Consider the following 18,601-nt stretch of genomic DNA (forward strand, 5'->3'; position numbering starts at 1 on the left):
ATACATGCAGCTTCTATTTTACTTAATACTACCAAATTATTATTATTTTACCAATCTGTACTCCCACCAAGAATATAATAAATTTTTAATTGTTTGTTCCACATCCATAGGAATCCTTGGTAATTGCTTTTTAACTGTTGCTCAGCCTTTGGGTACTTAGGCTTTATTTGCATTATCCTGACGACTACAGAGGTAAAGGATCTTTTTATAGGTTTATTAGTTGTCTTTTCTATTTCCTCTTAGGTGTGATACCTATGTATGTCTTTTGTCAATTTGTCTACGCTTTAGCAATTAGGAGTTTTTTTATTATTATTATTATTTTTTAAGAAACAGGGCTTGCTCTATTTCCTAGATGGGAGGCAGTGGCACAATCATAGCTCACTGCAGCCCTGAACTGCTGGGCTTCAGTGAGCCTCCTACCTCAGCCTCCTGAGCTGCTGGAACTACAGGTGCACATCACCACATTTGGCTATTGATTTTTATTTTTTGTAGAGAAAGGGTCTCACTATGTTGCCCAAAGTGGTCTTGAACTCCTGGATTCAAATGATCCTTCTGCCTCAGCTTCCCTAAGTGCTAGGATTATAGGTGTGAGCCACCATGCCTGGTCAGGAGTTCTTTATTTATAGAAGCAGCAGTATATGGTGGTTAAAAGCACAGGTATTGAAGATTAAACCTTGAGATACATGTTCATGAAAAGCCAGATTCCAGAGTTGAGGGTTGGGGAATAGAATCAAGACTAAAGGTAGAGGAGATAGAATTCATCAGAAAGACAGACCCCTCCTCATTTAAGATAGGAAGAAGCGCATGTGTTTGGTGGTGGAAGGTATACACAAGGTTCTATATGAAAAACTAAAAAAAATTATCTGATACCATATTAATCATCAGATGATCCTCCCTCTATTTAGTGCTTTTATGGAGAAGTTGGCAACTCTAATAACAGGGGAGGATGTTGCATTTTTTTCCCACTACAGAGCTACTAGGTGAGTTGTGTATGGCACTATGTCATGTTAATACTTTTCTGTCTGTGAGATATGGTCATTGTTTGAACGTTCATCATGTGCGAGAATGGCATAATGTTTTTTTAATGGAATATTTCAACAGATTTCAATGCCCTTCCTCTGTTTTAAAAACAAACCTTTTAGCTTTCCTTGGATATTTATTTACTATGAATAACTCACCCCTGACAACATTCTCCCTTTCTAACCTTATCTCCTAAATGACAGACGCCGTTAGCCAGGTTTCGGGAGCCAAACAATAACAGTTTGTACTCTGAACTTAACGCCTGACAGCATCTCTTCAAGGACCGGCTATCAGTGAACACAGGCACAAAGTTTAACGAACACCCATCCAACCAGACAGTGTATGAGAACAAACACATAGAATCAATTCTGGCATCGAGTGAAAGGGCATTTAAATGGAAACACAACAAAAACTCCTGTTCAGAAAAGTAACAGATCGCACAGTTTTAGATGATAAAGATATGAATTCAGTCTATTTTAACAACAGAACAAAACAAATACTCTGAATTTTACTTTTTCTCCCTTTCCTATGGTTACATTTGATGAAGGATTAATAGAAAACTTTACCTAGAATTTGTTAAATGCTTTATTGTTTCCAAAGCACTCTCTCATCCATTGTTATACTATTTGGTGGCCCTGAAAACAACTTGCGACTCACATTATAAACATCATTTTATACATGCAAACAAAGTGGCTTACAGATTCTAAGTAATTTGCCCAAGATCGTGAGTAGTAAGAGGCAGAGTTGACATTCAAATCCAAGTCTGTCTTCAGCTATGTGGCCAGTGATCTTTTGTCACATCTAGGAACCCACTGTGACATTCTGTTGGCTAAATACCTCATACCTTAGGAAATAAACTCTATAGGTCACAGTGTCTTCATCGCTCCAGGAAAAAGGAAAAAAAAATCATCCTAAGGCAAAAGTAATCTCTATGTTTAGTGAGCGGTGTTATCTGAAAATGGAGTCTAAGCATGCATTGGAAGTACAGAACATATGGCTCCTTTAAAAGATTCAAAGGACGGTCAAAATTGAAACAAAGGAATGAGGCTAGTAACTAGGATATTTGTATGGAGAGAATCCATGTGTGAAAGTCTGATATTTGATTTTCCTTTTGTACTCTGAGTACAGCCACATTCTATGTTCTAAAGTTCTAATTAGGATCAATGCTTCTGTATTATATGACATGCACGTAAGCCGTGTGTTGGTGTTTTTGTTTTGAATTGATAGATAGGACCAAAGAGAGATGTGGTTTTCCTCCTATAGAATCTTTGTTAAAAACAGTGTGTTAATTATAGCACATGATCAAGTCAGGGGTCTCAGACTCTCAGGCAGCAACTAGAACAGAATAATCAATGGCCAAAACTATAGTTGGGAGTTGCAGGAAAAAGTACACAATACTGAGAAGTAGCACTCAGTAAACAACTCTTTAGTAGATATAAAAATAATCCTAAAAACAGAAGAGTATGGTAGGACTTCAAAGAGGGAGAGGAGGTGACCTTTCTTACTGAACAGAAATTTTCAGAAAATAATAGTTTTGTTCATATTTCCCCTTCTACATTCTACCAGTAGTTCTAACGTCCTTCATGCAAAATAACAAAGAAGATATTGAAGCATTCTTACCAAATTAAGAAATATTTAGAAAGTTGGGGTAATGTACATATATGCTAAAGACCAACAGTGCCTCATTGTAAATTTCAATTATTTTCACAATTTTTGCCTTTTACAGGATTGATTTTGTTATTGTCATGAAAAACCTACTAAATAAAATGCTAGTTCTCTTCATGAATACATATATAGGCTATGCATTTTCATGGATGCAGTCATAAGAACTTTTAAGGAAAAGCAATTAGTAAATTTGCTTTCTCTTCTTTGTGCATACAATTTCAGATATTTTCAGAGCTTATGATATATGAGAAGATACAAAGGAATATATAAAGTGCTCTGTTGTGTATAATGATTCTGATCCAGGACATCCACACTGAAGTTACCACATTTAACAGAAATTTTCTGAAGTGCTATCTTTTTAAACAAAGAAATTATTTTAGCAACAGAATTTGAAGTAATTTGCAGTATGTGTGTGTGAAGTAAGTGAAGTGATATAAAACAATCACTTCCCCAGAGGTTTAGGAAAACAAAGTGACTCTCTTGCAGATATGTCAGCTATTCGCCATCATTGACTGTTTTCCTACTCAATGATCTGGCTATATTTACATTAATAAAATTTTCTAAAACATTTAACAGTGCTGAAGCCACTTAGAAAAAACAAGTATATTTGTGGCTGAAAAGTTTAGAGGAAAAAACATGGAAGATTTTTAAGGGAGCAACATGTATCAGAAATTTCTAATATTAAATAGAATATACTACATCTTAGCCAAAGAGAAGTTATCTGGAATTCCAGGTCAACACTCTACCCTTAATCATTCTACAAGACATAAAAAAATTTTAAGTACTGAGATATCTGCTTAAAATTATTGCATGAGTTAAGTTTCCTAATGATGTTTATTACTACATGGATAAAGTAATAATTTGAAAAAGCATGAATGCATTCTGAAATCACTGCAAACCATGTATCTATAAAAATAAAACTGTTCACAATCTCCCTACATCTAAGGAAACATAGTACATTGCAAAAGTTTTACTTATATTTTGTGTCAAATGGAAAAACCAAATAAAAAGCATTTTTTTCCTCTAAGCTTGACTATGTTTTTATCTTCTGCATAGACTTTCTTTAAAAAACCTCACAAGAAACAAAATTGCTTAGCAAAAAGCTTAACTTGTTTAATGCCATTTGAAGTATTATTTACACTTTTTACAATCTATGTTTTCTTATGTTTTACATTCTTTTGACTAACAAGAAAATTTAGCTCTGATTCTAATGAAGCCAACAAAGTAATTAATTTCAATGTTCTGCTTATAATTTGAGGATTTTCTGAAAAAAAAATAATTCAAAAGGAGACCTAAAAAGACTAAAGAATATTCTCACCATTTTTTCATCATTGGAGAGCCATATATACCTCTAACTTTGGTAAGATTTTATTTGCTGAATGACCCCCAGTAAAGCAAAAAAGAGTCAAGATAACTCATTAAAAATATGACCTATAAAATCCTTAAGGCCCATGAATGCTGAAGAAAAGAAATCCATGAATTCATATAAAAATATTTTCTTACCCTTCTTTTTAACCTTAAGTCTCTATGTCACTTCAATTGCTAGCACTCAGAATAATGATCCCTCAGCTCATAAATCTGAAGAACTAAATATGCTTTCTTGCCACCAACAGGTTAGCATAAAAGAGGACAAAGCAATGTACAATGATTATCTGTGGATATATTAAATGCACATTTGTGAATGGAAAATAAAATGTATCAGTATTTGTAACCCATAACAAAGTCCTCAATGAGTCATTCATGGACTTTTTAATGGCAAAACCCTAATACATATGGTCTCATTCATAAATTCATAACCAGATGGCTTAATTTATAAAAAGAATAGTAATCCATTCACTTTTAATAGCTTCTATTTTTTTATTCATGGAGGCATAATACTCACCACAACATGATATAAGGGTTTTAAATCAGGACTACAAAACTAGTCTTTTTTTGGAAATATAAATTCTTTTTAGACTGCATGGATAATTTCATCGTCAGCCCTCAATTGCCTCTAAATCTTCCCCTTTGTCAATTATTCTTATTAAAGGTTTACATACTTTTCTCCCTGTTTATATTTAAGCTTTAAACAATATAAATATCTTATTTTTCCTAACAAACATTTTATGTGTCTACAATGAGCCATTTATTATGGAGGATACAAAACTAAATTGTACCTACGTTCAACTTTCAAGGTAGTGGTAGTAAGTGACAAGACCCAGAAGAGAGAACATTCAATCTGGGTCTGGAAATATGTTCAGGATTTGGTTACGCCAAAATCTACGTGTGTGTGTTGGTGAGGGAAGGATGGACATGAGGCAGACATTCAAAATGTAGAAAAAGACATGGATTTAATAAAGACAAAGATAAGAAAAAGGCATAAGTAAGAGCACAGAAGACACGTGTGTATGGATAATATGTGGTTACCTTGGCTTACTGAGAAAGATTCTAAGGGAATAACTAAGTTTTTTATTTTATTCATTTCCTTTTTACATGGGGTGTATTAGTCTGTTCTCATGCTGCTAATAAAGACATACCCAAGAGAGAGCAATTTATAAAGGAAAGAAGTTTAATTGACTCACAATTCCACATGGCTGGGGAGGCCTCACAGTCATGGCTTAAAGGCAAATAAGAAGCAAAGTCATGTTTTACATGGTGGCAGGCAGGAGAGCTTGTGCTCCTTTTATAAAACCATCAGATCTCCTGAGACTTCTTCACTACCAGGAGAACAGTATGGGAGATACCTGCCCCCATGATTCAATTATCTCCACCTGGCCCCATTCTTGACATATGTGGATTATTACAATTCAAGGTGTAATTTGGGTAGGGACACAGCCAAACCATATCATGGGGTCTCACTGTGTTGCCCCTGAGGGTCTCAATCTCCAAGACTCAAGTTTAGTTATCGTGTTAAGTCTGACAGCTTGCTTTCTGAAAAGATGAAGAATGATTGCCTTCCCAAGACAAAGCGTTCTCAGAGACTGACAGATAGGACTTGGAGAAAAAGTAGAGGGTGTAACATGCATTCTTAAGAAGGGTCAATACTGCCCCACAGGGGCCAAAAATGGGTTCTAGGGGGAGCAGAATTTTAGATATCACATAGTTTGTGGCTTTCCAAAGCTCAGTGTTATGCATGCAAATCTCGTTCTTAAATATTTAATTATCTTGTTGGGTTTATGTAAGTATTATGATTTCTTAAGTATCAACATGAGTGGTATTGATAAGGAGTTCTTCAAAATTACATAAAAAGTACACAAGACAAATGCTACACAATGTTGGCAAATAAATTTTGATTAAAGAACTCTCTTTTGATTGTTTGATCAATCTTAAAGTCATATCACTGAAGGTGGCCAACATGTCCCTGCTGGCTGCTACTGACTGTTGTGTTAATGCTGTTTATGCTTCTTGGTGATTTTGTGTGAACTTGAGCTATTAGAATTAAATTAAAAAATTATACAGTGTTTATTCTCCAAAAATTATTTTATCTATCATTATGTCTATTGCTGCCAAGAAAATAATGTCAATGTCTGAATGACTATCTAGTAACTAAGTTGAAATTTCTTTTCTCATATCAAGAGAAAATTAAAAGTTAAGTTCATTCAAATAATATTGAAAGATTTCACTTTTTGTTTTTCTTTTGTCATTCAAAAAGTTTTGGATTAGTTTTCAATTTGATTACACTGCTATTATTTGTGTTGCTACACACTGCTAATTTACATATATAATTTGGTACATCATAACAAATTTAATTTAAATACATTAGAAGTTACCAAAAATAAATGATTATAAAGTTAAAGCTAAATATAAGTTAGTAAGTCAGAAATAATTGAAAATTAAGAAAAAATAAAAGCAATACTATGTTAAATAACACCAATAGAATCACAGTATTGGATATGCAAATGTACAATGTAGACTGTAAAGGGTAGAACAAATGCTTATTTTTTATTTATTTATTATTATTATTTTTTTAAAGATGGGGTTTCACCATAATGGACAGGCTGGTCTTGAACTCCTGACCTCAGGTGATCCACCCACTTCGGCCCCCCAAAGTGCTAGGATTACAGGCGTGAGCCACAGTGCCCAGCCTATAAATGCTTATTTTTAAATTGTCATTAAAATATTACTGTCATTAAAATTTTTTGTCGTTGTCATATCCTTAATTACTATCCAATAAGTGGTAAATTCAGGGCCCACTCAATACCTCCTAGGTTTCCCCTCCTTTCTGTATTCTCTTTGAAATAATGTTCTCCTTTCTTCTTCTTTTTTCTTTTTTTTTTCCTTGAGACAGAGTCTTGCTCTGTCGCCCAGGCTGAAGTGCAGTGGTATGATCTTAGCTCACTGCAACCTCCACCTCTTGCATTCAAGTGATTCTCCTGCCTCAGCCTCCCTAGTAGCTGGGATTACAGGCATATGCCACTACATCTGACTAATTTTTGTATTTTTAGTAGAGATGAGGTTTCATCATTTTGGTCAGGCTGGTCTCGAACTTTTGACCTCAAGTGGTCTGCTTGCCTTGGCCTCCAAAAGTGCAAGGATTATGGTGTGAGCTACCATACCTGATTTCTTTCTTTATTTTTCCAAATTCTACTCGTCTTTCAAAACCCAATTTTTTTATTTCTTCTAAACATTTTCTGCCTGTAAATATTTCAGTAGCTTTGGAATTCTTACAATATTTAATTATTCTGTAAAGTTGACATTTATGCACTGCTTGTACATTCAATTTTTCTTTAACTTAAAAAAAATATGTTTAAAACCTACTATGTGCTAGGCACTATGCTACTTGCTACAGACAGGACAGTAAACTAGGCAGATGAGGTCTGCATCATCAAACTTCCCCAGTCATTGGAGAAAAGAGCTTTTCACATACTCAGTCATCATGCAGGGTAGTAGTGCCAGGAGACAAAGATTTCATCATGGGGTAACACACCACTACCTAATTCAAACCCATTCCATGAACCTCAGAGAAGCGCCAGTACCAAGAATGTAGCACACGAAGTCATAAACTACCTTTTCAGGGAAAGGACAACTTCAGAAAGAGGAGAATTAAATATTGAGGACATTCAGGTTCTAGTGAGACAGTACTTACAACTTCTGAAAGAATCACTGCCATACTGTTGCTTTTTGCCAGCAGTTAAGCCCACTTTAAACTCACAAGCTCCATGAGAGTAGAGTGTATTTAGGAGAAGCTCACTAAATAACTGTTTAAATTGCAATGAATGAAAGCAAGGGTGAGAAGATTTGGGATGGAGCTGGAAACTCAGTACTTGCAGAAGAAATTTGTAATCCTAAATTAAAGGAATTGTTAGTTAGAAATAGTCTAAATTGGGCATAGTATATCCCAAACTGCTCAGCTTTTTTTTTTGTTTATATCTTTCACATAATACTATCTATAACTGGGGAATCATAGCAGAATTTACCAAAGAGCTTTATTTTCACAACAGATTATCAGAAATTATTCCTGAGTTCTTTATAAGATGGAGAGAAATATACTAATCTAGAAAATGTAAGTTTAAGTGTAATGTTAAAAAAGTTTAAAACATTTATTTTAATTAAAATTCCCTCAGAGATTACAAATGTTATTATTTTGTATATTCATTACAGAGATAAGATATATAAGATTATTGCCATTTTAATTGCTTATTTTATTGATGCATACAAGAGTGAATCACAAGGGTTTTCTCTCTACTCCAACTCTGTAATCTGTGATTGGTAAAAACACACTGCCAATCTTACAGCAGCATCTGAATCAGAAACGTGATTCAGTCAGAACAATCAGCCCACTGAAAAGCAATTCTACCCTACTTTTGTTGGAGCATGTACTGCAAACTCCACAGATAATGAACAGAGTAGGCATTAAAAATTAATTAAGAACTTATGAGTTCCACAAAGAGTTACTATCATGTGCTGAAAAGTTATAATTTTTCAAGCAATGCCCCAAAAAAAATGAGAAGAGAAAAAAAGAAAATGTTGCACCATGAAAAACTTGTTTAAAACAATCAAAATTCAAATATTATCAGTAAATAAGCAGAAGTTAAATTGAAATTAAGTGGCTGAGGCAGGAGAATTGCCTGAACCCAGGAGGCAGAGGTTGCGGTGAGCTGAGATCGCGCCACTGCACTCCAGCCTGGGTAACAAGAGTGAAACTCCGTCTCAAAAAAAAAAAAAAAAAAAAAAAAAAAAATTGAAATTAACTAGCTCTCAGGATTCCTACACAGAACAGTTTGGGTACAGCAATTGTACCTACAAAGTTTCTGTGGGCAAATGGACATTAACCATGTAAAGTCACTAGTCTACTATATTTTAAACTAGATGAGCCACAATATTGCTTTTCTTCTCTTCCTTCTCTTCCTTTTCTCAGATCTTGTAACAGTTAAGAAAACAATGTCTATGACTTCTTATGACATTTGAAGAGACACTTTTGAGTCCAGTGACAAATCTCTCACTACATTAATCCATGAGCAGCCAGTTTGGAAGTTGCTGACTCTACCTGGCTGCAGGCCTGATGTCTAGTTGGCTGAAATAGCTCTTTGCTGTGGCAGCATTTAAACCCATTTGTACTTAGTCTGCTCTAAACATGGTTCAGATAGAATGCTATCTTCAGTGACTTTATGGATCTCAAATATCAGGAGCTGGAATTGATTCTTCATCTAAGAAATTCCTCTGCAGACAAGGCACATTGATATTTCTTAATATACAAATGTAAGCACTGAACACATAAGATAGATGGCCTTATAAAACTAAAAATTCTTCAGGTTCCTTATAAATAGAATATTAATTTTCTAGAGGGTTATGACATGGATGGAAGAAATACATCTTTATCTTCACTAACTTCAACTAACATTTTGTGTTTTCTTCAATTTGTAGATACACGCAATAGATCGCAGGTATTAATAGTACCTGTGCCTCTCTCACCAATAATAATAATAGATATTTTAATATCCCATTACAATACTTTGGATATCTCAAAAGTATCACTTATGTTTATCACACCTTTAAAATAATGATAGTTACTTCATCCTCCATAAATATCTTTAACATATATTCACAAAGTCACTATAATAAAGTTTTAGAAATATTTTAATAATTGGTATTAATTTAATTTGTTTCTAAATCATTCTTTCCTCACTAACATTTAAATGCAGCTATTACTATAAAACTACTAGAAGAGGCCAGGTGCTGTGGCTCATGCCTGTAATCCCAGCACTTTGCCAGGCTGAGGCGGGTAGATCACAACGTTGAGACCGAGACCATCCTGGCCAACATGGTGAAACCCCATCTCTACTAAAAATACAAAAATTAGCTGGATGTGGTGGCCCATGCTTGTAATCCCAGCTGTTGGGAGGCTGAGGCAAGAGAATTGTTTGAACCCTGGAGGTGGAGATTACAATGAGCTGAGATCAAGCCACTGCACTCCAGCCTGGTGACAGAGCAAGACTCCTTCTCAAAAGACAGAATGGACAAGGATTTTTTTGGATAAGACCTCAAATTCACAGGCAACAAAAGCAAAAATGGATAAATGAGACTGCATCAAACTAAAAAGCTTCTGTACAGCAAAGGAAACAAACAGAATGAAAAGACAACCTACAGAATGGGGTAAAATATTTGCAAACTATACATCTGACAAAGGGTTAAGATCCAGAATATATAAAGAACTCCAAAAATTCAATAGTCAGAAAAGCAAATAATATGATTAAACAGTGGGTAAAAGATCATAAGAGACATGTCTTAAATGAGGACATATACATGGCCAAGAGATATATAAAAAAAAAAAATGTTCAGCATCACTAACCATCAGGGAAATACAAATCAAAACCATGATGGTTATCACCTCATGCCTGTTAGAATGGCTATTATCAAAAAGACAAAAGATAACAAGCATTAGCAAGGTTGTGCAACTTGGATAAGACCTCAAATTCACAGGCAACAAAAGCAAAAATAGTGTACCAAGTGTTATACTCCCAGTAACAATGTCCCCTTCACACTGTTAGTGGGATTATAAATTAGTACAGTCATTATGGAAAACAATATGTTAGTTTCTCCAAAAAAAAATTTTTTAAACAGAGTTACCATATAATATACCAAACCCACTGTGAGGTTTGTTCTTGCTGGGTTTAAAAAGGAAAGAAACTGAGGCCAACACAAGAAGATCCAATATGAAGGAATTTATTCAGGCTCCCGGGCGAGGTTCTGCGGTCCGACAGGAGGGGCCGGAGAAGTCGCACAGACTCCTCTCAGACAGGGGTTTTTACAGGGAGTGAAGGAGCTCGATTGGTTGTGGGAGAGCAAGACTACCATTGGGTGAGGTTACAAGCCTTTGTTTGCATACAGGACCTGGCTGCCATTGGCTAGAAAGACTCGGCTGCCATTGGCTAGAATCACAAGACCCTGCTTGCACACTGGGTTCCCCAAGGGAATGCCAGGCTGGGCGAGAAGGGGAAAAGGGAACAACCCGAGCATGTCCGAGCCTTCGGAAAAAAGGCAGGCGGATGTGCGTCTGAGCTCCCGGTGAGGCAATCAGCCTTACACCCAATACTGGCTATACATCCAAAGGAAATGACATCAGTAGGTTGAGATATCTGTCCTCTCATGCTTACTGAAGTACAATTCACAAGAGCCAAGAAATGGAATCAACTTAAGTGTCCAAAAATGAATAAATGGATAAAGAAAATGGGGTCTATATACACAATGGAATATTACTCATCCATAAAAAAATGAAATCCTGTTATTTGCAATAACATTGATAAAGCTGGATGAAAATATGTTAAGTGAAATACACCAGGTACAGAAGGACAGGCACCTCATGATCTCATTGATCATATGCAGGACTTAAAACATGTATCTCATAGAAGTAGGGAGTAGAGCAGTAGTTACCAGAGAACGTGGAGGGGACGGGGAGCTGAGGATGGGGAGAGACTGGTGGAGTATGAAGTTACAGTTAGTAGGAATAAGTTCTGGTGTTTCTTTGCACAGTGAGGTGAATATAATTAAAAATAATGGAGTCAGGCGTGGTGGCTCACTCCTGTAATCCCAGCATTTTGGGAGGCCAAGGTGGGCAGATCACGAGGTCAGGAGTCTGAGATCAGCCCGACCAATATGGTAAAACCCTAACTCTACTAAAAATAAAAAAATTAGCTGGGCATGGTGGTGGGTGCATAATCCCAGCTACTTGGGTGTCTGAGGCAGGAGAATCGCTTGAACCCGGGAGGCAGAGGTTGCAATGAGCCAAGATCATGCCACTCCACTCCAGTCTGGGCGACAGAATGAGACTCCATCTCAAAATAATAATAATAATAATAATAATGACAACATATATTTCAAAATAGCTAGAAGAGAGGATTTTCATTGATCTTACCACAAAGAAATGACAGATACTGAGGTTACAGATGTGCTAATTACCTTGATTTGATCACTACACAATGTATACATGTATCAAAACATCACATTGTACCCAATATGTGTAATTATGATGTCAATTAAAAATAATTAAAAAAATAAAATGCAGCTATATTAAACATGCTTTTAAAATGTCAGAGTTATATTAAATACGAAGGGAAATAATTTAGATAAATGCAGTACCTTTTACTAGATGCTGGCAAGCTAAGTTAGAAAACAAACTGCTGAAGTTGATGAACAAAGTAGCCACCTCTCCTCTCTAATGTGTGTGGAATATGTCTATAGATTTATTAATATGTAGAGATGGAAATTTCTGATTTGTATGACTTCAGAACCACTGGAAAACTTTGAGGGACGGTAATCTCTGACTCCTGAGTATTAGAATATTTTAAATTCTAATAGGAGAAGTTGAGCATAGTGGTTAAGTGCATGAATATTGAAGATAGAATTGGTTTTTAATCCTGATTATTCAACATACTGTTTATGTGACCTGGGTCTTAATTTTGTGGTCTGTAAAACTGGAAAATAAATCTTCCTAGCAATCTTATGTTGAATATTAAATGGATTCATATAGGTGGAAGACTTAGCACATGACATAGAAAAAAAGGAATTAGTCAGTATTTGGACCGGACACAAGAGTAGCAGCACTAGTGGGAGTAGAAGTAGAAATAAAATGGCAACAATAGTGGTCACAATGTCATTCTTTACAGCTGACTATATGCTTCCGTGTAAAGCAAAAACTCCTGGGCTCCGCGGATACATTAAACTACGGTGTTAGCATCCTAATGGAAATCTTTCCTTTATGACAGAAGACATTCCAGTGGAACTAGCTTCTTAGGAGTCCTACTTGGAAATAGCAGAGGCACTGAAAGAGGTAAGGAACATGGGAAAAGAAGAAGTTTAAAAGAAAAATCTCACATATTCCAAAATATGCCTGGAACAATTATTACCATGTTCTCTAAGATGATATAAAGAAACCTATTTTGTATAACCAGAGCGTTGTGATATTGTGGCAACTAACCTAATTAAACTCTGAGTGTGTTGGTATCTTGTGTGGCTCTACCTTTGTGAAAGGAAAATAAATCTTGGGCCCCAGAATCACTATGCTAAAGGGAAAAATCAAGCTGGGAACTGCTTAGGGCAAACCTGTCTCCCATTCTATCCAGTCATCCCTCTGCTCACTGAGACACATGCATATCTGATTGACTTCCTTGGAAAAGCTAATCAGAAACTCAAAGGAATGCAACTATTTGTCTCTCATCTCCTATGACCTGGAAGCCCCCTTCCCGCTTCAAGTAGTTTCCCCTTTGCTTCAAGTTGTCCCGCCTCTCTGGACCAAACCAATGTTCATCTTACATATTGACTGATGTCTCATGTCTCCCTAAAATGTATAAAACCAAGCTGTGCTTGGACTACCTTGGGCACATCTGTCAGATCCTCTGGAGGCTGTGTTACGGGCACATGTCCTTAACTTTGGGAAAATAAACTTCCTAAATTGACTGAGTCTGTCTCATATATTCAGTGGTTCACACCTTGACACGCAAAGGTCAACTTTTCTCCAATTATTTGGCCAAGTACACTACTACAATATAACAATACTATGCAGATTACACTAAGATACTGAAAGAACTCTGAAAAAGCAAATAAAGTTCTGGCACTAAAACTGTAGTTCAATTAATTTACAGTCCAAAATCCATATGATAGTCTTGGAGAAGTCAAATTCCCTATCCAGATTCTACATATCCTCTATGTTATGTATATCCTTTTTCTGAAATAATGAATAAAATGCAAACAGTGTACCCAAAATAACATTATTCAATAGATTGTCAATATTAAAATAAATCAAACTCTGAAAATCTGTCTGATTACTACTCTAGTATAAGCAATTACAGAATGAGTGTCCCTAACCCTGCAATCCAAAATTCAAAATGCTCTAAAATCCAAAACTTTTAGAGGATCAACGTAATGATCGAAGCAAAGGCTCATTGGAGCATGTCAAATTTTGGATTTTTGGGTAAGGAATACTCAATATGTGTTGTACATTTTTTCGAATTAGGGCAGTGGTGGGTTTGCATGCAGGGGATGGGTGGAGGTGGGTCTGGATGGATGCAGAGCTCTTACCATGCACTCAGTTGACCCTTTTCTACAACCAAAGCTCATTGCTCCATAGACTAAGGTTAAAAGTGTACCCAGAATGACCACAGTCTGTTACATAATCAAGAGAAGCTAGCTTCTTTTTTATCTGACATTTTCTGCAGTCTCTTGAACAAAATATCTATTTCACTATTACATTTCAAAATTGTTAGATACAATTTCTAGGAAGACAAGTAGAAGAGCCTTAAGTTAGAATTCAGAAAAACTAGATTCACATCTTGACTTTTTTCTTAAAATACCATTTGAGCTGAGGCAAGAAATATAACCTCTTACTCTTAATTCCTGCAGCTGTAAAATGAATAGCTGAGAGTAAGACCCCACCAACTCTAAAATGATCTGAACCACTAAGCAAGATAAAGCAACGAACTAATTTAATTATGGTCTTCCAGCATAACTAGGTTGCTATATCAGGAGAGCTCTCCTGAAACACATTATTTTTCTCTCCTTCTGGCTTGAATATATTATGTTTTCTATCATGACTGCATAATGGATAGTCCTGAATGCCTTCAATTAAATATATTTAAATTCCCTAAAGCACGCAGTAATCTTGATTAAAATATCAACAGTTTATTACAGATGGAATAGTTCCAAAAGAAGACAATGCTCTTCAGGTAGCAGGTGTTCCTGCATTTTATTCAAAAGGCTGGCTGAAAAGATGCAAAGGTCTTTTGTTGCTTGTGGAGGCTACCCAATGAAAACAAACTGTTGAAAACAAAGTCCATTTAAAAATTTCCCTCAGATTATTTATTTTTTTCTTTTTCTTTTTTTTTAATTGCATTTTAGGTTGTGGGGTACATGTGAAAAACATGCAAGATTGTTGCATAGGTGCATACGTGGCAGTGTGATTTGCTGCCTTCCTCCCCTTCACCTATATGTGGCATTTCTCCCCATGCTCTCTCTCCCCAACTCCCCACCCCCCGCTGTCCACCCCCACTCCCCCCAACAGACCCCAGTGTATAGTGCTCCCCTCCCTGTGTCCATGTGTTCCCAGATTATTTTTAGTGTATTAATGTATACATGTTACTCATCATTAATTAACCCCATCAGGAAACAAGTGACTAGAAAACAGGTAAAATAGTGGAAATAAAATTAGATATATCTGTAAAATGAGTCAACTTTCATGTTGTAAAACACTTATTCTACTGTTGAGCACTTGTTTTATTTTTTGTTTTAAATATTGGTCTGAAAGGCAATGCATTTAAATTTAATGAGAAATTTAATACTGAATACAAATGAATTAAAAAGATAAAAATGAGAAATGTTAGCAAGAATAAGAACACCATTTTAAAAATGAACTATTTCAAAAATCAGAAAAAGATATGGCCCACTTATTTTAACTTAAGAATACTGACATCCAAACTTCCTCCCTAGAAAGACATAAACCAAACCAATTGCGCAGACTTCCTGAACTTAATTTCAGAATACCTGAGTTCAAGTCATAGTTGATCCACTTACTGGTGACCTTGAGTTTATAACTTAGCCCATCTGAGCCTCTCTTGACTCACTCATAAAATGAAGGAGCGGAGCAATAGAGATTGTCATTGCTTCCCAAGGGCTGAATCTCATGCACACAGTGTTTGGCTTGGCCCAAGCAGAGAGTGAGAATCAGTCATCCTACCTGGTAAACTCTCTGATCTCAAACAAAACAAACTGTATTTTAAAAATTGTTCTTCCTTCAAAAAAGTTTACATCCTTTTAAAGCTTTTTTTTCTTATTTATAAATAAAGCAAACTTCAAGGAAAAGAAAAAATTAATATCAATTTCTGTTTTCTTATCCTCTTGTTATTCACTCATTACTTGATTAAAGACACAAAAATGATATTTTAGTTGCATCTCTCTAACGAAAAGTAGCTCTCATGTAACCAAAGGCAAAAAACACAGAAAAAAATGTATAAAATATGTAAGAGGTAATATGATACTGATTTCTATCAAATGTTCTCAAAAGAAATAGCTTTGCTTTATTGGGCTTTCTCTGAATTTACTTTATTACAGAAGTCATTTAAAAATCATATATGGTCATTCTAAGAATCTTGATTCTTTTTTTTTCTAAAAAGTTATTCTATGCAATGTGTATAGATCTGGGTGAAAGGGGATCTTCATTTCAATATTAAAGTCAGTGTGGAACACTTGAGGCTCAGGGTTGGGAGTAAACAAATGAGTTTTGGACATAGACATACTTGGATTTACGTTCCCACTCTGTCACTACTGGGTATTTAGCTATAGGGTGGTAAAGTTATTTCTGTGACTCCTCTATGCCTTAGTAAAATAAGGCTCCCATTATTTAACTCGGAGTGGAGTGCTAAGAAATAACCTAAGTGATGGTGTTCTATAAATGGCATGTTTATGTATACATTGTTGTACTGATCTATAATCAATATTACCCCATATAAATGATGCTACCAGTAAATTATTGCTCAATAGTGCATGATTTTATATCTGATTCCATGTATATGTTTCAGATTGAGATGACAGATTCTTCTTCAGACTAGACTTGAGTGTCACGCACGTAATACACAGTGGCCATTCCTTCACAAGGGTTGTCCTAAATAAGGGTTGGCTCCAGCCCAGCCACAGCCTCTGGGAGGCCACCAGTTTTTTGCTCCATCTAGTGGTCCCTTTTCTGAAGATCTGAGAGGGACACTTGAAGCCTAAAACTTCAACGCCTTACTCTTGAGATTTTACAATCGGTTTGATGAACTAGAATAATTTCCAATTGACAGCCAATTAGCAGGAATCTTTTGTAACACCGAGACACTCAGAAAATGGAGGCTAGGCTAATGCAGCCAAGGCAAGTTCTGCAAAGGCCGAGTCTTCCAGATTGGATGGGACTCGGAGTGGAGGTAAAAGATGGAAAATACAGAAGGGGGCCTTCTTAAGAATAGGCAGGGAGAGCTAAGCCAGAGGGAGCACATGTGTATACCGGAACACTTTAAAAGACAAAGAGTAAAGAAAGAATTCAGAGGCAGAATCCTTGCCTTTATTGGGTTTACCATCTAGCTAGGATGCTTTCAAACTAATGAGCAAGGTAAAATCTAGCATGATTCTACATAGAGAGAGCCACATAACTACTTTGTAATGATGGTCGAAAATACATATCTCATTAATCACCAAGATGAAATGATTGCCTTAATTTACATGAATATAAAATTTATATGTTATGAGGCATTTCTCTTCTTCACAATCAACTTGACTAAGTATAGGCAAATACTTTTTAAGTGTGTGTGTGTATGTGAATTTTAAAAATAGGCTTTTTAAAATGCTGTTAAATTTTCTTAAGAATCAATTACAGGAAGCACAGGAATTCTATGACTTGGTAGAAAGACTAATATTCCAAAATGGTCTAATATTACACTTTCTAGAAATATAAAGTTTGCTATTATAAGATAATTGAAATGTAAATACTATTTATTTTAAAATAATTAAAGCAAAGGCCACAGAGCAGTGCAAAATCTCTCATACGGTGCACACTACAGAATCAAGTATCACATTTCAAGAGTGCCAGCAAAGTCCTCTTATGAGAACTTTCAGCTCTATATTTCTATAAGTTTCCATCTTTAAACATAACAATGCTTCACGGTGGTTCTTGCAACATGTATTTTATTAGGCAGGCTTTTCTGCATCATTATAGAAGAGTCTTAAGTTATAAAGTCAATTTTGGTTTCCTATAAAACATAGACTCTACAGATATAAACTGCTCAGAAGTATAAGCTCTTTGGTATTCAGCTCAGGCATTTTCTATCAGTGCCAGGGCACTTAACCAAAGCTCATGTGTGATAAAAAAAAAAAACAGCAATGGTCTCCACAGCATGCTTTAGAGTAAGCTTTCCTGGAATTCTACCTAGATTCTTGAAATAAATACACACATACCTGTGTGCGCACATATATATCTCCTTTCAGCTGCTGTTTTAACTCAATAAAGAGTAAAGGTATTTAACCAAGTCTCATTAATATTAATATTTACTATGTTACTTTGTTCTCTGAACACTGTCATTTTGTTATACTAAATTAAAGCTCTGACAGAAACATCCAATTAATCCTCAGTAAGAAACTGCATTACTGTGTCACAGTTAATAAGCAGTTCCGTGTAATCATACCTTGATCATTCTCCTGAGTAGTTCAGTCCTTTGCACAGTATGCTTGGAACCAGAATGTTTATTATTAGTTCCCTTAATGATTGCTCATATGTGAGGAAAAATGGACAGCTGCTCTTCTTTCAGATATACAAATAATCTATTTTCTTTTATTGAAAAGGATAGGGAAGGAAACAACTAAATAGGAAGAAGAAATGTATGTGTCCTAGACTAATTATTATTATATAAGGAGTCTCTGGGATTCAGTCATAATCACAGGATGTGATGTTGAAGTTAAAGCTGACTCTCATACTCCAGCT

The 18,601-nt window shown here is 35.6% G+C and overlaps 1 protein-coding gene across 1 annotated transcript in view; it reads right to left on the reverse strand.

Moving 5' to 3' along the window:
- Positions 1-18,601, reverse strand: part of MALRD1 (MAM and LDL receptor class A domain containing 1) — a 609,315-nt gene that overhangs the window by 277,703 nt on the left and 313,011 nt on the right. The gene's annotated exons all lie outside the window — the stretch shown is intronic.

Source organism: Aotus nancymaae, unplaced genomic scaffold (assembly GCF_030222135.1).
Source record: "Aotus nancymaae isolate 86718 unplaced genomic scaffold, 86718_ANA_hifiasm-v0.15.2.pri h1tg000077l, whole genome shotgun sequence".
Classification (NCBI taxonomy): Eukaryota; Metazoa; Chordata; class Mammalia; order Primates; family Aotidae; genus Aotus; species Aotus nancymaae.